Source organism: Stegodyphus dumicola, chromosome 5 (assembly GCF_044657685.1).
Source record: "Stegodyphus dumicola isolate Sdum_Otavi_A_Nest chromosome 5, ASM4465768v1".
NCBI lineage: Eukaryota > Metazoa > Arthropoda > Arachnida > Araneae > Eresidae > Stegodyphus > Stegodyphus dumicola.
In genome coordinates, this window is record NC_140772.1 from 190546410 (window position 1) to 190573210 (window position 26801).

General features: G+C 30.6%; 1 protein-coding gene across 1 annotated transcript in view; it reads left to right on the plus strand.

Moving 5' to 3' along the window:
- The first annotated feature begins 8779 nt into the window (after positions 1–8779).
- Positions 8780–26801, plus strand: part of LOC118204723 (protein argonaute-1-like) — a 99931-nt gene continuing 81909 nt past the window's right edge. The window contains exons 1-2 of the mRNA XM_035377021.2: positions 8780–8929; positions 24385–24453. The gene's annotated coding sequence lies outside the window, so the exon portion shown is untranslated. The remainder of the gene's footprint in view (positions 8930–24384; positions 24454–26801) is intronic.

Below are 26801 nucleotides of genomic sequence, written 5' to 3' on the forward strand. Positions count from 1 at the left end.
ATTAACCTCTGCGTTTGAAAGAGTGCGTTTATGTGTTATGCGAGGTGTAGTAAAACCTTCTTTATCCGTTATGTTTTTCTTACGCTTAATTTTAGCGTTAGTAGATTCGGTAGATTTATTAGTTTCCATAGTAGCTGGGAGTAATTAGTGGGTTCATCCTCAGTTTGAGTTCAATAACGTACTGGCTTAGTGCTGCGATTTGATTTTTGAGATCATTAAGATAAGCTAATTATTCCTCGGACTGATTGGGAACATCTCTAAGTGAGTAATATTCTGCCTCTAGTTTTTGCATAATAAGCATAAGATTAGATGGACGTAATTCTATAGTATGATTTAAACACCATTCCTCGGTCCTTCTGAAAGGCCTCCTCTCTCTCCATGATAATCTGTTAATCCGTTCACCTAACCAAATGGCTAAGATTGAATGAAAAACATACTTCTGGGACTTAATAGCCCTTCTGTGCTGTTATATTTATTTTGTGCTCCAGAAAAATCTTGTTTACAAGCAGGTTACATTATAACATAAAAATCAACTTGTGTTAAAAATCACTGAACTGTTGTCTCATCGTACGTACCAGGACCACCAGTATGCCTGATTGCGATCAATTTTCCCCCTTCAATCTTCTACGAGATTTTCCTTCTCCTGAATGAACTACTACAAGTGCCACTTCAGCATTACTAGATAGAGCCGAAGGTATCATATGGTCAAAAAAAAAAATTACGTTCTGCTCGATTTATTTGCAAAATAAGGTGGAAAGGTGGGAAAGAGCACATGTGGTGTAATTTTCTTTAATTACCATAAAGAAATCACATATAGTGCAGTCAAATTGTCTTTCTACTATGACATCAATGTAAATTATTTTAAGATATGAAGTTTAACATATCGTATGTCTTTAAAAGTTCTTATGCCTTATGTAACTGCCAGCCATTTAAAGATATATACTTGCACTTACAAACATGTTTTGAATAAAACAAATATTCATGTTTTTGTATTTTTAAATTAAAAATATAAGTTTTAACTCACGAAATTATAAAACCTATGAAATTAATTTTGTAACACTTGCATTCTTTGATTTTATTTCCAAATATCAGTTAATAATAATCAGTAGAATGACTTTTCTTTCACATGTACTATTGTTCATTATTTTGAAAAAAAAAAAAAAAAAAAAATAGTCTAATCGTTTTTGGTTAAAAAAGATATTCAAAATGTTTTCAAAATGAACTCATATAAGTATTCGAATACTTTGAAGAAAGAGTCAATAAAAAAAAATTAATTAATAAAATAACGGGACATTCAATACTCATAATGGTTAGATATCTTTTAGCTAAAGTTACACTTTTCACATGCATTTATCTATATTTTTTGAGTAACTGTTGTTCCATTCATACATATTCAATTTGATTTAAGCTTGAAGACTAAATGAAGGAAGAAGTTGTGATAACTTCCGGACAGTTGTATGAAAACCACATGTGAACATTTAGGGCTGCATGTTTAGAATCATTATCCTGATAAAACATGAATGTATTTTGCATTCCAATTTTCTTGCAGATGCTTTCAAATTTTCATAATAGTTATATACTGATCTATATAATTTTCCACTATAAATGATACAAGATTCTAGTAAAATTGGCTGCCTTTGGTATCTAGAATACTTGAGAATTGTGTAGCGACTATTCATTGACTTCTAAAAGTCTAAAGCGACAAGTCAAAAGTAGGGTTTAAATATCCTTTTACTTAACTTGAGACCATTTATAGTTGGCCAATCCTGGGCTTACATGAAGTCTCCACTTGGGCTTTAACTTAAGATAGAAAATAAGAAACTAATGCTAACTAACTAAAAACTAGAAAAAGCTGTACAGAAATAACTAACAGAGTTGGCCCTTAATTAAACCTCACTGGCAAATACTAACAGCCACATAACAATATGGCTGAACGTAGTAAGATTTAGCTTAAAGCAATGACATGGCCAGAAAGGAAGACATGCATTACTAAGCTCTTCCATGGAAGTAACTTCCGTAGAAGAAAAAACATTTTGGGAGTTGTAGGTAGGAAAAAAAAAAAAAAAAAAAAAAAAAACAGGAAAGCTGTTTAAAATAAAATAAAAAAAAAAAACCTACAAAGGTAAATTTCCCATTCCAGAAGCAGCGAGAAATATACAAACCATTATGCTTCCAACTTCGTGCTTAACAGTATGCAGAACCATATTTAGACTTAATAAGGTCCTAAGCTATTTGAGATATGGGTCCCTTTATAAGTCTGTTATACAGTATAAAGTCCGTAATCCGGACTCGTCGGGACTTTGACAATTCCGGATTATAGATCATCAGTTTAAATCTGGTATGATGGCATGCAGAAAATATACAATTAAAAATATGAAATCGTAATTTATGGAATAAAGAGCAATTATGATCTAATCCGTATCAAAATTTACAAAAAAAAGCTTAATATTTAAAAGCTTACATTTCTTTCAATGAATAGCCACAAAATATAATAACTACTACTGAAATATAAATGAATTTTTCTATAAAAAATAAACCTTTATTTATTCCCCCCCATTTTTTAAACCTCAGGTTCTTAAAATACCATTTGAACTTTACCTACAACCAAGAACTAGCAAGTCTGCTCTAGGAACAGGATTTAAAAATTTAAAAAACCTTGCTCCACAGAACATCCCAGCTGGTTTTTTTTTTTTTTTTTCTTGAAATAAAATACCAAGTATTTTCCTGTGATAAGAGATAACATATCATCATTACAGTCATTAAAATAACTCTGATTTTTTTCTATTATGTCATTCACATTTAATGATTTGAGTTCAACTTAATTGCAAAACAAATATTAGATATTTATGCTTCATAAAACAGAACTCTTAGTATCTAAGCCTGAATTTAAACCAAAGTTTTCCTAAAATACATACACTAATGATTTTAAAAATACTGATAATTCTTATATTGATTTAAGAATGTATAAAATGGAAAATTTATTGGAATACTGAATGCATAATTCATTTCAATACATAATTTATCTTCTTTTAATATGCTACATTATTTCAAAAATTCATATATACAGTTTCATTTTTTAAAAGTATGTACTATACTTAAGAAAGATCTCTCAAATGATGTTGAATTTTAATGATGGCTGTTACATTTTTCAGTCAGTTGTACACTTCTATCAGAAGCAAAAATGTTTTATTTACTACATTCCACCCTTTTGTAGTTCTTTAAATACTGTATATATATTAATAAAACAATTTGAAGGACCAAAGTCCATAGCTATCCTATAACAGTTAATATGCATGTATGATACAAGCTCTTGATCATCCAAGGTGACCTTGGTGTATATTACTTTGAATAATCAGTCTATCATATAAAAAAAACTGAAATTTATTAATTCTTGAAATTATTCTTAGCATAAAGAGTATCAAAATTTTCTCAGTATCTTGCACAGAAGATCACCCACCCTGTGAAATACCTAAACAAATATGAAGTCAACTGAATAATAAATAGTACTACAAACTGGACATAAATTTCAGAAGTTTTTCCCCACCAAAATATACTGAGGAATGGGTACTTGCCATTTTATTTACCATGTTCACATTCTAGGCGCCTAAATAAATGTAATGAATTAATAGAAAAATCAAATTAAAATTCAGTTCAAATTTACATGGACTAGATTTTTGAACTATTTGAAATTCAATTCTGTTGTAAAATATATTAACATTTAATTCTTATATTATTTGGCTAATTCCATTTTTTAAATCTTCATATAAAAATTTAGAAATGACTACAGATTAAGACAACTCTGACCAAACGAAAAAGAATTTAAAAATTCTGAAAATCATTAGAGATTGAGGGAATGGAATTTGCCTAATTTAAGTTTAATTAATTAAATACATTCCATTTATTTCTGAGAAACATTTTCCTTTGTTAAGACTAAAAATTAAAAAAAGGAGAGTAGGCAGCAATGAATTGTTCTTCAATATCAAAATGTCCTAATTTCCATACTGGCTTTAATTATCTATTAAATGAAAGTCCACAGGAGACATTCAGATAAATTTCTACAATTACTACACTCAAAAGTCTTTAATCCGGACTCGTCGGGACTTCGGCGATTACGGATTACAGATCATCAATTTAAATCTGGTAAGATGGCATGAAGAAAACATAAAATTAAAAATATGAAAACTTAATTTATGAAAAAAAGAGCAATTATGATCTAAAGGGTATTAAAACATACAATAAAAAATTATTTATTTGTTTACTTTATTAAACATTTCTTTCAAAGCGCATGCGTAAAGAATACATTACGCATAATCGAAATTAGAAAATTGCAATCAGAAAACTATTTGATGTGTATCCGTAATATAATGATGAGAAATTTGATTAAATCATAATAAAAAACTGAGTACATTGAGATGAAATACTACATTTAGTAAGGAATTATAAGCCAAATAAAATAAAAACATCTGCCCTGAATATAAGGATAGTGCTGACAGATCAACTTCCAGTTCATTGTGCGCCGTGATGTTCCTCCTCTCCCCCCCACCCCGCAGAGAGATGTAAAATTGATAAACAGATTTTGGAATGGTTAGAGAAACAAAGGATATGCCTTTATACATTTTTTTTGCAGCAATTCCACTTTTTGTTGGATGGACATCAAAACATGCTTTCACTTTGTAGATTCTTCGGCAGCTCCAGAATCAGAGAAATTCTTTTTGACATAATCTAAAGTTCAAGCCTACTTTTATAAAATTGCTCTAACAGTCCACAAAAAATAATAAGCCGGATCCATATAGAAGATTAAGGAACAACGCAATCTGCAACATTAACTGAAATAGATAATTAGATAATTTTAGCTTAGCTTATACCGTCCGTTATACATTAAAAGCGCATGCATAAACGCATATGCGCATGCGCAGAAAGTTTGTAGCTTTGAGGCCCAGATCATTTCGGATTATGGACATCCAGATTAAAGACTTTTGACTGCATTCTTATAATAGAAAAGGGAGGTCACTGTATGCTGCAGAAAAGCTTCTTGAACAGAAAGGTGATGATAAAGAAAAACTAAGTTATTTTATGAACTTGAGCATACTCTCTATAGCCACACTTGGAAATTTTTTTTTGGGGGGGAGGGTAAAAATCTATTATCACCTGTGCCACTAAAACGAAAGGTAAAGTTCAATAAGTTATGTATTAGTACTGTTATTTGTAAAAAGGTAATTTTTTACAAATAACAGCAAGTTTAACGAATTAATCAAATGAAAGAAAATCCAGAATGACTTAAAAATGCTCAAATTTTTTTAGTATGATTAGTCTTCATACTAAAAAAATGCTGGATAAATAGCTCAACCACCATACTCAAATAAAAACTGCTATTTATTGGAAACTTGCCTTTACTAGAAAATCCACGAGCATAGCCTTTATACTTTAATATAATAAATTACATGAAATAAATAAAACTATTAAAAACTAAATTCCATATTTATTCAAATTGGTAGGACCATCTGCTACTACTTTTTTTATACTAAAAACAAATAATTATTAAATGATACACATGGCTGGAAATTTATGAATACAGCAAATGACATACTCTTTAATAAATTCATTTCACATTTTGTTCCAATTGATCGATTTACTAGGAAAAAATTTAAATTATGGACATATCCCATATAATTAGCAGAATTCAGTAGTTAAGGTCAAACATTTCACCAATCTGTTTAAGCCTTGAATTTACCAATAATGATATTATAATTAAGGCCTTTTTAGGAAAAGTTAACTTCTATGCAATCAAATAAAGCATGTTAACCTGCAAAACAAGGCACAGAAGTCAAACTTGAAATCTGAAAAATAGCAAGACTTTTGGGAGATGCTTCGCCAAAAATGGTACAACAGATGCCAAACGGAATATCTCCGCTGGTAACTTTTTACGCTTATCTTCAAAACATATCGCAGCCATTTTTTTATCAGATTGATTGTTTCTTTCCAGTGGCATAGCTAGGATTCCAGCGCCCGGGAACAACTGAAGAATTTACGCCCTTTTCTATATGTCAAGAATGCAAAACATTCATTAAAAAATTTCGTAGCATTAATTTGGCATCCCCTTGATGCTGCACCCGGAGACAGATGTCCCCTCTTGCCCCACCCTAGCTACGCCACTGTTTCTTTCAATACTTCAATACTGGCATACAATTACATAGAATTTTTACCAGAAAGTTCAATTTTATGCCCTAATGCCATTCGCGGTATTTAAGTCAATTAGGATGCAATCACACAGCTCAGCGAAGGCAAAAATATAGAAAAGATAAAATCAAGGGTTAAATTCATCAATTCTAATGAGAATGCACTAGCAAAGTAAAGTACTGGGTTTTACATAATTCTTAAGTAAGCTTCGTACGAACTGAAATAATACTTGCATTTAAACTTGTATTCCATATTAAAATGTAACTTGAAATAATTGTAGATAAATACTGAATGATTGAGAGAATTAGATTTTTGTAGCGTAGTTTGAGCAAAGAATTATGTAAAATGAGATCACTTGGGTTCATGTGATACGAACCTGCGAATCAGGATGTTGTACCATGAAAGCATAGTAAATTCTTAAATTAACGTTTTTAAAAAAATTTATTGTCTTTTTACAAAACTTTAAACGATATTAAAATGTTTATGCCTTTAAAATAAAAAAAATCTTAGAACCAACATTTTTTTGACACTTTTTATGTGTATTATGTGTTGTCGCCAATAAAGTGCGCTTGGCGAGATTTGCGCCGGCGAAACAGAAAAGTACCATACTGATTTATACAGAAATATTTTAATGCCTTTATTTTTTAAATTGCTTCCAAATGAATTCATTCTTAATTATATCCAAAAAATTAAAGATTAAAATTGCGATTTAAAAGGTCTACCAGACTTTTCGAGAAATGAAATACTTAGCAGAGAATGCACAGCCTATGTTAATTATAATTCTGAAGAGAAATTCTTGCAATTAGAAAAGCCACTACCTTTCAAATTGAAACCTTTTCCCGACTGCGATACTTTAAGTTTAGAAATGAAAAGGCAGATGTTATTTATGTCTGGATAAAAGGTACAGAGTTGAAAACTGCAAGCAAAAAGTAAAATTAGCTTCTATAATTAACAAACATTCGAAAGTAAATTGTTGGGCATTAAAATAACACAAACAAGAACTAATTATCATACTTATTGAAAAAAGGTAGAAAGAGCAAATTCTATATAGACTAAATAAAAATAATATTCACAGGAAAAGTGCACAGCAAAAATGGATGAGAAAAATACACATGTAAGAATAAATTTTCAAACTGATACATATTCAAAAGAACTGCATGACGAACAGCAACAACGAACTAGCTACACACAGAAATGGCATTTTTCTTGAATCATTAAATTTGGCACATAATCAGATAAAATAAAAATTTTCACACGTAAAAGGCAAAATTTTATCCTAGAATATAATAAAAATTCAGTAATTAAGATCAGAAAATCTTTTACCAATCTGTTAGGCCAAGATCTTACCCGCATTAGTTTTAATGAATATTCTCAACAAATCGCATCTCAATCTGTCAAATAAACTGTGTTAATATGCAAAACAAGATATTAAATAATACAAACAAGAATTGACATATTTATTCAAAAGAGGTATAAAGATGAACAATTTTTACGCAAACTAAGTAAAAACAGTACATTTACTTGAAATTTTCTCAAAATTTACCAGCACAATAAAAAGAGACATTGAGGGAAAAAAAATAAAAAACAAGAATTAATTTTTATACCTACTCAAAAAAAAAAAAAAAAAAAAAGGCAGAATGAGCAGCAGCAACACAAAACAAAGTAGACAATTAAAAATAGTAATTTTAATGAATTGATCATTAATAATGAAATTCTGGGCATATACCACATAATCAGAGATAAAGTACAAATTTTCATACATAAACAGCAGATTTTATCCTAAATATGATTCAGTAATTAAGAGCAGGTAATATTTTACTAATTTGCTAGGCCAAGATCTTACCATCATTGGTTCTAATGCATTTTTCAACAAACAGCATTACACATCTGTCAAATAAACTGCATTAATCTGCAAAACAACACATTAAAAGAATACAACTAATTAACATATTGGCTCAAAAAAGGCATAACGAAGAGCAACTTCTACACAAATTCAGTAAAAATGGCACATTTACTTGAAATATCCTCAATCAAAAGTTTACTAGTAAAGCTTTTACATGTGTTAGAATTTTCGTGGTTACTTAAAAAAAATTGGAAACAGTAATCTCTATATGACCTAAATGAAAATGGCGCATTTATCTAAAAACACGGTAATCGGCCAGAAATCTACCAGCACATAAAACAGAAAATGAGCATGAAAAAATATACGCATGCAAAAATTACTTTTAATATTTAATAATAAATATAAGATATATAGCAAACACTTACCAGAGAAATAGAAACCTTGGTTATTTGACGAATAACCTGAAATTTGCCATTGCGCACATCTAAAAACAAACAACTTCAAATTAATCAAGCAAAATGTGTAAATTTGGAAAACAAGGTATTAAAAATTTATAGTAGAATTTTAGCATACTTACGGATCAAAAACAGACCACTCTTCAACCACAGTTCCAGAAATGAGAATGAGCCGATGACGCCAAATTACTTGGCGAGAAAGTTATTAGTAGATCTTCATGCAACCCAGAGAATCTCGTAACTCCTCCCATTTTTCCCTCCTTTTTTCTCGTGAAGATAACCTGTCAACAACGAATTCCCTGTGTTTTGAGTTGAGTACTCTGTCGTGTTTATCAGTGATTTGGGTTGCGTTAATTTAGCGTTGGATTTGAATCCCAACTATTGATGAACGTGTTGACGACCTATTTTGGTCCCTTAACAATTATTCTTCCATGAGATGTCAGTTTATCTTGATGTAAGTTGAAACTTTAGTATTTTCTTATTATTATATTGAATTAAATAAAGAAACCGGAATCAGTTTAAACATTATAGATGGTTTGTAAAATGTTTATACTACAAATGATTTGTCTGATGAATTCTTAGAATAACAATTGAAGCATTTGTCCGAATAGTTTTCTTGAATAATATTTGTTTTTGAGGCATGAAAACCGTTTTGATTGTTATAGCGTGACTGTGCAATGCTAAAACTCACCTAAATGGTTACTCTTTTTTTACTTTTTGTACACACGCACACACACAGACATAAATATACTCGTGTAATAGTGGCCCTGGGTGTACTCCAACTGCGCTAATGAAAATCCCCCCCCCTGGGTCCAGCTATAGTCCAACTGCGCCAATCAAAATTTCTTTCCCCTGTTGCCTACAGGGTTACAATTTAACTTTTCAAAGCCAATTGTAGCCAAGAGGAAAATAAAAATAAATAAATAGAATTACATATCACAAGAATAAATAAAAAATATCTAACAAGCAGGCTAATTACTTGAATAACAGTAATAAATGCTAGAGCTAACAAAGAAAATGAAAGGTATTGGTAAACATACATATTAGCATTATAAACATCTTTCATTTATTATAATAATATGATAAATTAAATAATTATAAAGCATACAAATTATATTTTTAATAAATTACATCAATAATAGTCAAGATGTCTGAACTAGACTGGAAAATTTAATAGAGTTCACTAGCACACAAAAAATTGTTCCATAGCAAAGTGTGTTAAAGTGTGCTAAAAATATTTTTTGTTAATTAAAGTAATCATCTAAATGTTTGCAGAAATTAAATTTAGTTAAATTAAAAAAAAGCTTAGCATGAAATCTATTATAACAACATTACTGTGCATTTGGAATACTGACGTATAAATTGTAAATAAATTTGAATTACTATGCTAAGTAGTTTTTTCTAAAATTTATCTAGAAGAAAGGAATTAGATAAACAACACTGCAAATTAATATAATCAATCAGGCCTCTCAATAAATAAAAATTTATTTTTTTAACCAAAAATTAAAAATTGGGATGCAAACGTTTGAGTAATATATGTGGAAATATCTGAACATATAATTAATTAGAAATCTATAATTAAATTAATAACAGCTAATTAACAGTAACATTCAGCTTAATTTCATTCAATCTAAAACAAGCAATCGATCAGGAGCTCCGCATAACTGAAGTTTTAATGCTATTTTACGTGTATTTGCATATAAAATAAAAGTTGCACTTGTGAAACAAGTGAATAATATACTGATAGTTAACAGGAATTAAAATACAGTGGTTAAAAATATAACTACTTGTCGGAAGGTATGCAAAGTTGCCATGGCTAGAGAAATTGAATGATTATAGAAAGCTCATAAAGTTAAGCGCTACAGTGTGAAAAGAAAATTCTGGAATAAACATGTTAAGAAAATTAGATGGAGAAATAATCCTTAATTTATTGATATCCATATAAACTCTATGCTTTTGAAAAAACGTTACATATAATTTGCACCGAGGTATCAATCACCGAAACTGAGTTAATTTCTTTCCTAATTTTTTCTTATTAGAGGGATTTGTAAAAAGATATGCTAAGGTAAAGGTAAAAATTTTTGCAATACTTTTAAAGAATAAATTAAGAAAGTATTTTTACTTCATGAACTGAAATTTTTACGCTACTTTTTTATGCAGTAAATAAGTACAAAAAAAGAAAGAGCTGGGAGATCACTGGGACTAGAAACTCGGGTCGAACTACCAATGTTTAGTGACTTTTCCACAAAATCTTTTGAAATTAGACTGAACAATATATTAAAGAAAATAGATGATACAGCACACGTAAGAACAAAAGTGGGCTGAATTAGAGATTTACATGTTTGGTGAATGAGTTAAACTTACCTGTATGCCATTATGAAATATTAGGAATGTAGCATAAAAGCATGAGTGAAGAAGGCAATGGCAATCTAAATCATTGTAATCTAAATGTATAACATTATCAGTATCTGCTATTAATTTCAATACTGCTGAAAAAATTATAAATGAATTATAAATCACATGAACTCATTACATTATAAATTACAACAGTTAGAAATATTATAAGCGTGATTTAGCGACCATCTTTGTTAACAAATAATTTCAAGTAATTTACAATAAATTCAGCCTGAAACTAGATTAGAAAATAAGCTACATGCTGAAGTTTAAGCTTTGCCAAGGTGTTAGAAACATCTTCTGTTAACTAGAGTTGTGATGCAAGAATTTGTAAAAATTATCATTTAAATATACTAAATTGTCATAAATACAATACAAAGTATATAAATTCTACATACATGAAAACTTGAGTACAGTGCAACAATATGTGAAAAAGGAATGGATTAAAAGGGAACTGAAAATCCCAGGATATGAATATAAGGGAGTTTGAAATTTTTTTTTTTTTTTTTTTTTGTTTTGTTAATTATGAAAATTCTGCTGGTGCTCATAATTATTCATTTATTAATTAAATGCATATTCGAAATATGCCAAAGTACGTATGCCAAAGTACATCAGGTGGAAAACAGAATAAATATTTAAACGTTTCTAGTATTAAAATATGGAATTTGTAAGAAAGTTAAATAACCGTAAAATAACTTCAATGACTAAAAACGGAAAGCTTAATACGGGAATATATTGCAATGATATTAGTGTGAATTTAGAACGACTTTAAAAGTCCAATTTTTAGATTTAATAAAAAGAATTTTTTAAATTAAATTAGAACTGTATACCTAAAATGGTAAATTTGAAAGTTAAAACCATTCTGCTATCTAAGAAGATTTGTTAATATTTATATAGACAAGGAACTTATTTAAGGTGAGCTACAAATCCGATATTTGATAGGTTGATTATGTATCAGTTTTGTGTATGTCATTAATCTATCAATTTTACTCTTCAAAACTGATATATATATATATATATATCAGCGACTAAAATCTACAACTTGGAAAGTTTTTAATTCTTACAGAGAATAAAAGAGATCTGGCTCATCATTCCTTTAAGCATCATAAAACTTAAAAATGTGTGTAAAAGAAATTAATTTTTACTTTAGCACACGCCAGATTTTAACCCTCTGACTGCTCAATTTGTGGACCAAAATTGCTTCCCAAATTTTTTTTTTTTTTTTTCCATATTTTAAATCTATATATATTGGAGAATTGAAAAATGCCCTTTTTCTTTCTAGAGAATATTTTTTATATAGATTTTTATTATCAGAAACTAAGTTGCCAGAAAAACCAATTTCAGATGTTATCACCAAAAAAATCTTTTTTTAAATAAATTTCAGTCGAATTACAGTTAATTTCTATTTATTGCATAATATAAAAAAGTAAAATGTATAAAATATAAGAAAATATAAAATGCTGAGGGGAAAATACCTTAGAAATGCAGTTTAGTATGATAGAGTTCAACCTTAGAAATGCAGTTTAGTATGATAGAGTTCAAAATAGGTTTCAAGGCAAAATCTAACTTCACAGTCTTTGCACCAAATCCAATAAATATAATTAATAATCAATCTAATTATTAATATAATCAATAAATCTAACTAACAATTCAATAATTTAATTAAATAATCAAGTTAATCTCTGAACGTTTTCTAGCAGCCATTTCTGTAAGAATAAAGCGGCAAAAAGTGAAGTTTGAGCACTAATGCCACAATTTAGTGGACAACTAACGATATCTGTCGGCCAAAACGTAAACTAAACGGCTAATATTGTATATAATTTATTTTAGTGGTTAAACAGGGAAAATATGGGATGCGCTCCTCAATAAAGAAAGAAAAACACGTGCCCGCGGGATGAGCAAATTTTGCTACATTTGAGTTGCTCGTGGAAATCGCGGGATGATCAGCCAGAGGGTTAAAGTAATACAGTCAAAAGTCGTTAATTCGGACACCCATAATCCAGACCTCAAAGCTAAAAACTTTCTGCGCATGCACCGCATTGACACATGCACATGGGCGTTTACGTGTGCGCGTAAGACCTTTACGACTGCTCATAGGCGTGTGCGCAAGAGCAGAATACGTTTTCGCGTGCGCGTTTTGTGTACAACGGACGGTATAAACTAAAATTATCGAATTATCTGTTTCAGTTAAAGTTGATGATTGCGTTGTTCCTTAATCTTCGAATTGGGTCCGGCTTATTATTTTTTGCAGACTGTAAGAGCAATTTTATAAAAGTAAACTTGAACTTTCGATGATGTCAAATAGAATTTCCAATGCTGGAGCTCCCAAAGGATCTACAAAACGAAAGTATGTTCGATGTCCATCAAACAAAAAGTGGAATTGCTGCAAAAAATGGATAAAGACATGAAGAAGGTGACAGAGAGGTTAGGGAAAACGAAAAAATTTGGATTGACAAGTTAGTCAGTATTCTCGGCACAGCAATTACGGGACTTGAACAGCGGAACTTTGTAAAATGAACAAGAAATTATGTCTGTTTATAGAATTAAAGAGAAAGTATCATCACATAAAGCGAAACAACTTACATTGAAAGAAATGTTTAATAAAGTAAACAAATAAATATTAAGCTTTTTTTCTTTTTTTTTTTTTTCTGTAAATTTTGATGCCCTTTAGATCATAATTGTTCTTTATTTCATAAATTACGGTTTAATATTTTTAATTTTAGAATTTCTGCTTGCCATCTTACGAGATTTAAACTGATGATCTATAATCCGGAAAAATCGATAATCCGGAATCGCCGAAGTCCCAACGAGTCCGGATTAACGACTTTTGACTGTATTTGTTTTGCATGCACAATTTTTACAATACTGATAAACGAAAATAAAGACATGCAGTCTCAATAGAATGTCCCATTAATGGCGATAAATGACATTTTGTAGCACCCAATCTTCTTGGTAACGAGATAAGGGACAGGAAACGTCATGCAGTTCATGGATTAGATAAGAGGGGGACGGGGATCTTCAATCAAATTTGGCGCAGTTCGTACCCTACTGTGACCCTCACATAATATTTGCACCCCTGTTTTGAAGCAGAAGAAATCCTCAAAAGTGCACAATATTTGTGCAGTAGATTTTCCTACATAGCGCACCTAATCTTTCACAATGAAAAAATGGAAAACAAAGTGGGACTGTTATGCAAGCAAACACGGTATATATGATTTACATATAATCCCATGATTTAATTTTAATTATATTTAAATTACTTGTTCAGATGAATGGAACCATGTTGCTTACAATAAAAAAAAAAAATCACATAATTACAGTTTACACGTATCTGGTAAAATGTGTATTTCTGTTAAATGATTTTAAAATGTACGAGTAAATTTTGATGTTACTTACAAGATAAGTGAATAATTAAACGTTTGTGAGAATAACTTTTCTGCTTGACATGGTTATTTCAATTCAATTTCATAAAACATGACATCAATGTAAATTTACAGGAATATGCATCCTGTGCATTTGCATGCATCCCATTCTGTCCTAAGTGCCTGGAAAAGAAGAATCATTCAAATTTGTATGGAACTATATTAATTAGCACAGTATTGGAGTTTAAAAATATTTAAAAAGTTTACAAAGGCTCTGTAAATGTTTATAAATATTTACTCTATAAACATTACTCTTAAACTAGAGGTAATAAATTTATATACACCAAACTTTTGCATGCTTTCACTACTTTGTACAATGTTCTTTTACAACTGACTCTGAAAGCATTTGATCTGGGCATGAATTAAAAGAATAAGTATAACATATTTCTTCTGTGTTAGTGTGTGCTGCTTGAGTAAGAGCTTTCAGATGACCTTTATGCCATAAGTCTTGTATTTACACTTCTTCCTTGATAACGTGCTTTAGGTCCTGGATAAAACTGATGAAGTGAATCTAGTATTAGTCCAGAATTTAGATTTTCTTTTGGCAAAATTAAGTAGTAATAGAGTATGCAGAATGTGGCTTTGCAAATTGAGCTTTAAAATAAGGTCAAGCCAGTGAGGGCAGAGAATATTGCAAAATTCTATCAGATTAACCTCTATGTAGTAACCTTGATTTGGTAATCTTGATAGTGATTTATTTGGTGATAAGATTACTGATAGACAAATTGTAAAGTAATAATGGTTTTTTTGTTTTAATAAAAAAGTCAGATTTTTTTAAAAATTAAAACAGAAACTTTTAAATTTAATCTAATATTTTTAATTTTTCTGTGTTGACTTGTTAAATCAGCTGTTCCTAAACCTTTTGGCTCATGGAGCCCTTTTCAGAATCAACTTCTCTAGAAGGGTATCTTTTATGTCTTACAAGTTAATGATAAGAATTTTATTAATGGTATTTCAGAAATTGAAAAAAAAAAATGCATATCTAGTGCAAAGTCCAAGATTCAAAATTGTTGGAATTTCGGTGGTTCTGAATTTCAGAAATTTCCAGACTTTAGTCATCAATTTAATATGATGACATGTACAAATTAAAAGCAAAAAATAATGCAGCATTTATGACCTTAAGAATCAAAATTTATTAAATTTGGTTCTTGAAATAATGGAATCAAAATTTATGGAAAAAGGTTCAGTGTTCATTTATTTGTTCCATTCTGATTATAGACCTTCTATTCCACTGAATTTGTTTTTTCACACTGAATGTATTCAGTACCCATTCACAATTATTTAATCATCTTCTTTTAAGCTGTTGAAAAATAAAGTGATTTTTTCTTGAATCTTGATGTTATTTTCTTCCAACAAGATTTTAGCGAAAAGGATGCAATCATTATCTTCTTTTTTCATGCACTGCAATGAAAACAACTTTTCTGTTAAAGGAAAGCACTACATTTGCATCAAAAACTAGCATTTTTCTTTCTCCTAACAATGTTGGATTCTTTTGATTATAATTTCATTAAATATGACATTTTACACATCCAGTCTTCATTTTAAACTGTCACCATTACAGGGTTATGGATGACTGAAATTACTACTACCTATGCATGCAGATCAAAGATGTCAATGCTTTTCGTTGAGTTAATCACTTTACGGCATAATTACCTGTAGAGATTATCACGTGTCAGTGCTTTTCGTCGAATCAATTTGCTGCAAGGGCTCATAGTGGCTTCCTATATTCTTCATAGACTAGTACAGTCAAAAGTCTTTTAATCCGGACTCGTCGGGTCTTCGGCGATTCCGGATTATTGCTTTTTCCGAATTATAGATCATCAGTTTAAATCTGGTAAGATGGCACGCAGAAATTATAAAATTAAAAATATGAAACCGTAATTTATGAAATAAAGAGCAATTATGATCTAAAGGGTATCAAAATTTACAAAAAAAAAAGTTTTTCATCTTTTTAGATGGTGTTCCTATGTTGCTATCTCCTGAAATTATTTTTTCTTTTAGTTTCAAAGGGAACATGATTTGCTGCCGCCGTTGATTTGAGTAATTTTCCACTTTTGAATAACTAGTATTTCCTAGAATTTTAAAGATAATGCTTTTAGAACTAGTACCAACATTCGTTCGGAATTTGTTTTTCTTCCATACCAAGCCATTTTTACCAACATAATTTTCATCATTTCATCGATTTTCTAATTCGCTATCTAATTCGGTGTTCGTATCACTGTCTATTGAGGAATTATAAATGCTGTTGTGTTCTTTAACTACTAATTCTTCCTCCTCTTCTCTAAATGTTTCATCATCTGTTGAAATGGTTTCCAGCATATTTCTGAACATTTTCCATTTCTTAATCATAACTTAGATCCTGCGCCATGCTTACTAACTAAGAAAGTTAGGGTGAAAATCTGAGAGACGTGAGAAGGTGCACGGGCGTCACATATCCAAACAGTACAATTCCTGGAAAAGTATTCAAAGAATCACTCCACGGATTTCCCAGCTTCATGAATGTGCCCTTGAATTCAGCTACAAAAGGTTTCATCCATATCCAGGTAAGGGGTTTTGAGATAAGGGACATAGAATATGCCCTCAAGTATGAGATACCCAGCGCGCATGCTCGCGGGTTAATGAAAACTCACTGACTATACAACTAAACCTCAAGAAATCGAATGTGGAGAAAATTTGTGGGAGAATGTTTAGATTTCATAGCAATATTGCTAGAGTATTCACGGTGAAGTAACTCCAAATTAGCTTGTCATCTATATTTATTTGGAGTTAAGTTTTAAAAAGCTTTGAATGGATTCTAGGAATTTCTGAAGGATCAAGAGTGAATGAGAAGCTTTGTGAATGTATAGTTCCAAGGAATGGCCAAGGATTGTTCTATAGAAAAGGCATTCAAAATCTAACTTAAAAATTCCTGATTTTTATCCTACTTTTAGTTTCTTATATTTCAGTCAGGTTTCCTTTATTTCTTGGAGCAGCTGAAGAGCCCTGGAAAGTGCATTCAGAACCTTTAGGCCTGTGCAGAGCATGAATTGCAATCCACTGTATTAGTTATCACACATTGACTGATTTTAAAGTAATTAAACTTAGTTAATCCGGACTCGTCGGGACTTCGGTGATTCCGGATTATCGGTTTTTCCAGATTATAGATCATCAGTTTAAATCTGGTAAGATGGCATGCAGAAATTATGCAATTAAAAATATGAAATCGTAATTTATGAAATATAGAGCAATTGTGATGTAATTTGAGCAATTGTGATTCAAAATTAAAAAAAAAAAAAAAAAAAAAAAAGCTTAATATTTGTTTACTTTATTAAACGTTTCTTTCAATGAGGGCATGCGTAAAGCATACATTACGCATAGTCTAAATTAGAAAATTGCAACCAGAAAACTATTTGATATATTCGTGATATTTATAATGAGGAAAAAAATTGATTTAAATTATATGAGTTCATCGAGATGAAACACTACATTTAGTAAGAAATTATAAGTTGAATAAAATAAAAACATCCAAGACATCCCCCCCCCCCCCCGCAGAGCAGTGTGAAATTGATAAACAGATTTTGGAATGGTTAGAGAAACAAATCACCTCTCTGTCACTTTCTTCATGCCTTTATCCATTTTTTGCAGCAATTCCACTTTTTGTTTAATGGACATCGAAACATGCTTTCGCTTTGTAGATCCTTTGGCAGCTCCAGAATCGGAAATTCTATTTGACATAATCGAAAGTTCAAGCTTACTTTTATAAAATTGCTCTAACAGTCTGCAAAAAATAATAAGCTGGATCCAATTCGAAGATTAAGGAACAACACAATCTGCAACATTAACTCAAATAGATAATTAGATAATTTTAGTTTAGCTTATACTGTCCGTTATACATTAAACATGCATGCGTAAATGTATTTTGCGCATTCACAGAAAGTTTGTAGCTTTGAGGTCCGGATTATAGACGTCCGGATTAAAGACTTTTGACTGTAGTAACATTTGATATATATACATATATATATATAGGCATTTAACTTATAAGTAAAATACCTACACTAAATAACCCTATACAGATATTAAACCAACCATACATACTGTTAGATTAACTAAAGCATTACTGCATTTCTCAATTTGTTTGTATGTATGGAAAGTTTTCTTATTATGAATTATATATATGTATATATAATATCATTTTATAATTTACCATTTAAGTCACTTTTAGATAGGGATTTATATCTAAGATGCAGCATCTCTGTTAATTTTATTTAATGAGAGCTATGAAATGATGTGTTTGCAGAATAAAGTGATGTATTTTAAATTTTTGAAAAATGGTCTTTTTGCGATCATGCATCATATGTTTTGAATTACTGCTCTCTTACTCCTGCTTGAGGCGTAAATTTACTTTCATGCAGTCTACTAACAGGGCTTAGTTAAAATATTTTTAACTGTTTTATTTCTTTAATTTTTCTCCTCTTTTATCCTTTTTTTTTAATTCAGTAACTAAAAGTTCTTTGCTTGCATTCTAGATTATTTTAAGCTTTGATTTTAACATATATTTCCCATCATATAAAAAATGGATTAATGTCTTACTGTAATTGCTCACTTCTTTTTAATTTGCTGATTAAAATCATTGACATCTTGCCAATAATAGCCTAAAATCACGGGCGGCTAAAACCCGCCGGGAACTGAAGAAATTCAACCAATCAGAATAAGCTACCGCCAGAGACTGTTTTTGGCGACCAATTTTTATGCCAGCAATTGAAGGGTTTGTTTTGGATTTATTTTCCGCTCATATTCCTCTTTTCGTATCTTTTGATTACGTCTTTTTCGCATCAATTTATAATAGTTTTCTAACTTTTATTGCTATAAAAGACAATGTAGTGAATACGGAAAATTCGGTGGATTATCACGTGAAATGTGTAATAAAATTTCTAGCCTGTTCCCGCAAAAAAAGGTGTACGGTGTTGTATCGCAAAAGTTTTGTACATTTCACTTTATTTTGTGGCACTGAAAATTACAGAAAGAATTTATTTTTTGATCATCAAGAAAAAAATGCACATGAAAAAGGCTTATTAATTTGGCCTGTGCAGAAGATGTGTTGCTTTTTTCTTTCTTAATATATATATAAGTATTTATTAGGTACTCAAATTTAGCCAACAAAGCCACATGCAGAACATATATATATATGTATTAGAAGATTCCTAAATAATAATAAATAATTTGATTGAACTTTTTCTAAAATGCATTACGTTTTTGTGTGATATTTGATTTTTAAGAAATGTAGCATGTTGAATAAATTGATAGTAAAAATCTCAAATGTACTGTATTTTTGAAAAGGTTAATATGAAATTTTATTAAATTGTTTTGTTTATCTAATAAAATCTGGAATTCTTTCCCAATTTCAAAAGAAGGATGTGTGAAGGATTAATGCATGTAACAAATAGATTTTAAGAAAAATTGTCATTAGCATAACATGAGGAGTGTAAAATGGGAAGATCTTTATAATGTAATATAATGCAGTTGATAATCATCTGAAAAAGAGCCCATGAATGGTAAGACTGCTGAACACTGATAGTTAGGTTTATATCCTAACTATATATTTGGACACCTTTTGCTTAGCTTATCTGGTCTGACAATCTGTATAAAATGGTAAATGAAAAACAAAGTATTTGTACCCAATATTAAGTCTGATCTGCAAACAAGATTACTGTGGCTGCGGAAACCAACATGCCAGTGAAATATATGTGTCATGTAGATATTACACAAAATACATCACCTAGAGTACTCTTATCAAGCAGTATGGGGACAGGTACCATATAACCAAATATGTACATATAAAACATTTGTAATTATGTATTTTAAAGTTATAGGCTTCCAATACAATTAGAATTTATATTTCTGTAATACTTATGAGTCTTCTCTGAAACATACTTATTTTGCTTAAATCTACTTCCAAAGTACTTTATTTTGATACAACCCATGGTTTAGAAAAATTAATGTTTCTGACATTCAAGAGCAGATAAAAGTCATACTTAACTGACAAAAACATATAAAATTAAAGTAAGGCAAAAATAGCAGCTTAACATAAAATCTTGTGTCAGTTTTAAGAAATAACTGACGTAAGTCCCTCTTCTTCAATAAAAATGAAAAAAGGTTTTTATTCCTGGCCTTTTGAAGAACAGATATCAGATAACACTCAAAATTAATAAGAATTATACAAATTCTGCATCATTCTAAGCCTTCTTGATTTATTTTAATCTTGAAATTCATGACCTGACAAATTTTGTGACAACTTTATATTTTTGAGAACCTGGGACCACAGGTGGATTTGTTCGAACAGCATTCCAAGTTCTTCGATTACATGCTCGAAATGACTCTGCATGGAAAATTTACAAATTAAATTCGTCAAAAGCTTTAGAAAGTGAAATCTAATGCACTCAGTAAATTTGTTTTTTCTGTGTGAGGAAATCAGCTTTTTCATTACCATCAGTTCTACAATGGAAATGAGCCTGCTTGGCAATTAGTCTGAGTTGAAAGTGTCTTGAAATTTCTAAAGATGTCTGCAAATATAGCTTTGATATATGTACAAGTGAAATCTATTTAGCCTATTCTTAGTATCAGTAATATTAGGTGTTTTCAACATTAAATGGGGTACAAAAAGTCCATTATGATATCTTTAGTGATGAGATGTACGAAGTTTGCACGCGTCCTTTGCTCAATTTGTCCTTTGTTCTTTTTGTTTGCTTATTACTTATTCCAGGGAAAAAAGTCTTGCATGTTGTTACCGTACTTTAACTATATATTTGGACAATGTTAAATTTTACATTAAAACATGAAATATAAATAAATTATTTTAGGATTTCCATCGAGATGGTTTTAACATGAAAACTGCATAATGGAATTCCTAATAGTGTAAAGGAAGGTATAGTTATTATAAAGACTATTAGTATTAATAGAGGTGAAGCTAAGCAGGCTTTAAGCTTAACGAAAAGTGTTTCCACAATAAGACCTTCTTTGACTCACATGAAGTTTTAGATTTAAAGACAATGCTAATGGGGAAATGGGGAAACCTTTAGCAAAATAGAAAATTTTTGAAAAATCTCTGCTGGTACTTAAAACCTTACAAATGATCAACTGATGTGAGAAGAAAAGTGAGGGGCAACTTCTGGCACAAATTGTGCACATCATGAAATTTATTTGCTATTTTATGTAATTTCCATGATATTTCTTATTTAATTTTTTTTTCATGCACAGTTACTATTTGTTTTCCGTTTAAAACATTTAAAAATTAAACATAATTCGGTATTTTGAATTTTATAAAATAAAGTGTGTGTTCTTTGTTAATATTTTAATAGCTCACCACTAGATATTTTAATCAAAATTTTATCTAGATTGATAAATTACAATTTAATATATATTGCTCAAAATATCAGATTATGTAGCATAATATGAATATTTTTTAATAAATTTTTAAACTCTGTAAATTTTCTTTTTTAATACTATATTTTAAAATATTTTTTGCGCATGGATCATATGGATAATCACAAAATATAACTTGAAGTTCAAAATTTCAAGTGTTTGTTTTCTATGTATAAGTAAATTGTTTTTATCAATTTAACACTTAATCAGTCATTTCTTAACATATTAAATATAGCATTGGTCCCTAGGAACCAACCTTAAACCAAGCAAAATAGAATTGTTATTTACCATGTTAGATATTAGGAAAATATAACATTAATGTAAACCATTGTAAAACAATAAATGATTAATACTAATGATTGTAACTAAATGCACACTTATACTCAGATATCACCCATTTGTCTTAAAGCCGTTTTTGACTCTTATACAACACTGGTATAATAAACTGAATGATGTTAATTTATTAAATCTGCTTGGAGAATAACAATTATAAACAGAGTCCTTTGTGTGCAGTTATTCTGCTACTAAGAACAATTATTCCAGATGAAAAAAAAAAGTTCCCCAATCAGTTTCAATATAAAGAATAAATTATGATATATCATGTAATGATAACTTCATCCGAAGATTCTGGAGCAGTAGTAAGAAACTTTCTATAAAATGGTCACAAAATTTTCACACTGAGAAAAATTATTACTATCTTCCATAATTAGTATTCATCAGCAGTCGAGTGGATAAGACTAAGAAGCACTAATAGTTTGAACACAATAATGAATTAAATAAATTACTACCATTGATACAGAACTTTTTTAAAAAAAGAAAGAAAACACTTATACAATCGCTTACCAATTGAAATATTTTTATGCGTGCTCTAATATGCATAATACAGAATTGTGAAAATTCACCACAATTCCACAATCAGAAATGATAGCAAATTATAGGAACATAGGCAGCAGATGTGTAGACTACAATATACAATTTCTTGCTCTTTACAAAATAAAAATTAGAGGCATCCAATGGTGATAGCTGTTGTTGGAATATTTTATTTGTACAGAAAAAGAAAAGGCTTTGGATTTCAAGAAAACGTATACAGAATTTCTGCTAGGGATTAATACATGACATCTGGAATCATAAGCAAGTGGAATTAAAATTGCAGCTTAAAGACTGTGTGATTTCCTAAAATATAATTACAAACCCTGGAGACTAACGAAGGTGATAAATTACTGCATATTATTCAGAAAAGTCTTGGCAATGAAAGAAAATAATGTACATAGTAACACATACAGTGTAATATAAAGTGTAAAATACCCCACAGATTCATCATGAATAAAAATTACTTGATTGTGCTAATGTTCCAAGACTTTAAAAATTACATCTTTATTTTTACATAACACAATGAAATGAAACAGAATTGTTTTGATGGAGAATAATGCATAACCAAGTTTCATGTTAATTTTTTCAATTATTATTTTTTTTTTTTTTTGGAGTTACTGGGTTACCTGGGTTATTTTATGAGTTATCCCACATCAGTATTTTAATATACAGATTCTCTGAATAATCATTGCATTTTCTATATTTCAGTAGGAGCTTTTGTTAATGTGATTTTTGCCTACGGAAAAATATACAAAAGAAAAATTTCTAAAAGTTTTAAAAGTAGTTTAAATAAAAAAAAAAAAAAAAAGACACATTCTTAAAATATTTTTCTTTATTGAATTTCACGATGTTTAGAGTACGTGAAATAATATGAACCTAGATATCAACAAGCATTTTCAAATACACAAAGAGCCCAGAAATTTCACAGTAAGTAATTTTTATCAATTATTATTTTCACCCTTTATTTAAAAGTAAAGAAAAGTTATTGGGTATCGAGTTAGCCAATTGAGTGGAATATATGTTTTCGAAATTGAGATTTACATACTTCACTTATCGCTTCTACAGTAAATTAAATATTAAATCATATCAGGGCAACACAAAATAACCAAAACAAATGAAGTACTTCTACCCAAGAAATACGAACAAACAACTGCTTTCTTGTATACCAGTTTTGCACAAAAATTGCGTTTGGCGATCGGAAAATGACGCCAAAAGTTCCTGGCGCAACGGTTGTCTCTGATTGGTCGAATTTCTCCAGTTCCCGGCGGGTTTTAGCCGCCCGTCCTAAAATCACAGTTACAGTTTGTCATAATCATCTATGACTCTTCCATTTATCATGAAAAATTTTTGGTTGAATCACTGTTTTAAAAGAAGGAAAATGAAAATTCACAGTAGAATTGGGAGTTTTTCATACCAGTTTGTATATTTCTTTTAATATTTTCTAATTTATTCTAATTTTTTGTAAAAAATTTGCTCAGAATCTGTTTTTGCTCACCTATAAATATTGATATATTATTATGTTAGTGTTTGCAGGTAAGAATGAGCATATTGATCATAAATAAGAATAAATATTCTGAATTTGATAATGATATAAAAAAAAACACTATGGATGAGTAAGTTTTGGAGAGGATTTGGCAGGTTCTTGGAATTTTTAATTATTTCTATTTATTCCTTCTTCAATGTAGTGTTTATTCTGTGTTGTATTTTATTTTGTAATATTTTGTGTTGTTGATAATCTGTTGATAAGTTAGAATTCATTATCTTTATAAAATTTGTGCAAAAAGGGTTTTAATTTTTTTTTTTTTTTTTTTTCTTTTATGTTTAGGATGCTTATCTTACTCATTTCAAACTCATCTGAAACAAAATGAAGGGTCAGAATGACTTCAAATTTTGTGTGAGTATTCATGAAATAATATAATCTTGTTTGGTAACTTTTAAAATTTTTTTCTTGTAGATCATACTCTGATGTGTACTGGCAGTATCAAAAACTAAAAATGCTTATATATATGACATATCCACATCATAAAAGGAGTCATCAACAGGGGTGTATTGAGGGAGGGACATCCTGGGTCTGATTAGAGGTGGTCTTTAAAAAAAGGATTATGGAAAAAGATGTCTGCGTTGAAAATGTTAAAAGTGTATTGTGGAAGTGAACTTACAAGAATCAGTCTGTAACTTATGTTTGGCATTAAATACTTTTTTGACAGTGTGTGTTTCAGCTGCTTCTTGCAAGAGACGTTTACCTAATGGCACAATGACGCATTCTACTGTGAATTGTTGAATTATGTATTAACTTTCGTCTGCTTTTAAAACCCCAAATTGACCTACCATCTTTAAAATTAGATATTACATTAAAAATGTCAACAAATTACATTTAAATTCCTTTCAAACAAAACCCCTCCGAGGCTCACTTTTGTGAGTATGGGTGTGACAATCCTGAGGTACCCTAGCCCTTCAGAGGATCATCTTCTTGGTGAAATGGGTGTCATGATCCTGGAGCACAATGATTTAACTTCTTTTCATTCTTCTCTTGGCTGGAACTTTTTCTCTTTCTTTCTCCCTTGTGATTTTCCTCTTCAGAGGTTGGGGGCTCATCATGAGAAACTGGAACAGCCCTTGTCTGTAGTTTTCATATGGCGAGAAAACAGCCCATGTATTAGCCATACGTGGAGACCTGTGTCGCTGGAAAGGAGGGTCCTGGTAGTTGAGGGATGAGGTACCGTCCACAACACACTGCTTTATCTTCTGCTTCAGCTAAATGGGAGGTACCTTGTCATCCTCATAGGTGTCAATTGACTGGTCACTAGTCCTTGTGTCAGTGGCTTGGGGAAAAGCTTGCGGAAGTACCTGCTTTCGGGAAAGTCGACTGGGGGAGAGCTTCAATTTGCGTATAGGTCTGGCTAGCCCTAACACAGGAATCTGTGTTTCCGTGGTGGGTGGCGCAGTCAGACTCGAATCATTTTTCTTAAAAATATGGCAACTCCGAATATATAATTCAGAAGCCAGACACTAGTCATGTCCTTCCCAACTGAACATCCCAAAGAATCTAGCAGAAAGATGCATACTGATGCAAATGCTGATAAATCAAATATCTGTCCACATTTCGTTATAGTTTTAAGTCCTTCTGGAGAAATGCAAAAGTTATCTCCATTTGTAATTTACAAATGTATTCATTCTTCCATCAGTGAGCCTAGAAACATAAAGCATCTTCGTTTTGGAGCCTTGCTTATTAACACTTATTGCTTGCTTCCCTGCGATTAACCAAGCTCAGGCAAATTGATATATCTGTGTCTGCATATAAAACCTTAAACTTTTGTAGAGGCATAATCTTGGAAGCCGACCTTCTGTTTGTTTCCAAAGAAGAGTTCGTTTCCAAGCTAGCCAATCAAAATGTATGTGTTGTTAGGCGGATCAAGGTGCTTAAGGAAGGTCAGTTGATAAATACAAAATATGTGATCCTGACCTTCAACTTCCCTGACCTGCTTAAGAATATTAAGGCTGGATACCTCAATTGTCCTGTACGCCCATATATTCAAAACCTGATGCTATGTTTCCAGTGCCAGTGTTTTGGTCAATCTAAGATCTCCTTCCGTGGCAACCTCATGTGTGCACATTGCTCTGTGGTTGGCCACAATAGTGACATTTGTATTCCTGCCCCACTGTGCACAAATGGCAAGGTTGAACATGTCGCTTTCTCATGCTCATGTCCCAAATTGCAATGAAAGAGAGAAGTTCAGGCTATTAAAATTGTGAGAAATGTAGCTTACGCAGAAGCCAGAAGGATAGTTGAAGGCACTCACCCATGAACAGCCATGTCTTTTGCTAGTGCTGCAAAATCAACATGATCTATTGGTACCCGAACATCAATTAGTACACACACTGCTATCTAAAACTCAACACACTACAATCAATCCCATAATTGACAAACCAACTCACGAAATGCAGAAAAAAGAAACAGTAGTCCAAAACAAATTTTAAAAAGTCTCCGTAAAAACTACAAACAAACAAAAAAGTGTCAGCAATAGTTCATTTGACTGTATGATTTCAGACTACGTTGATTCAGATAACATGAATGTACAGAAAAGGTTAGAAATTCCCAAACATCTACTTCCACACAAAACCAAAACACAGCACAGAAAGAATAAACACCATTCATAATGGCCACTCTCATATCATGGAGTTGTTGTGGTTTCCACCAAAATCTCATTAACATCAAACATCTGATCAATGTCTTTCGTCATA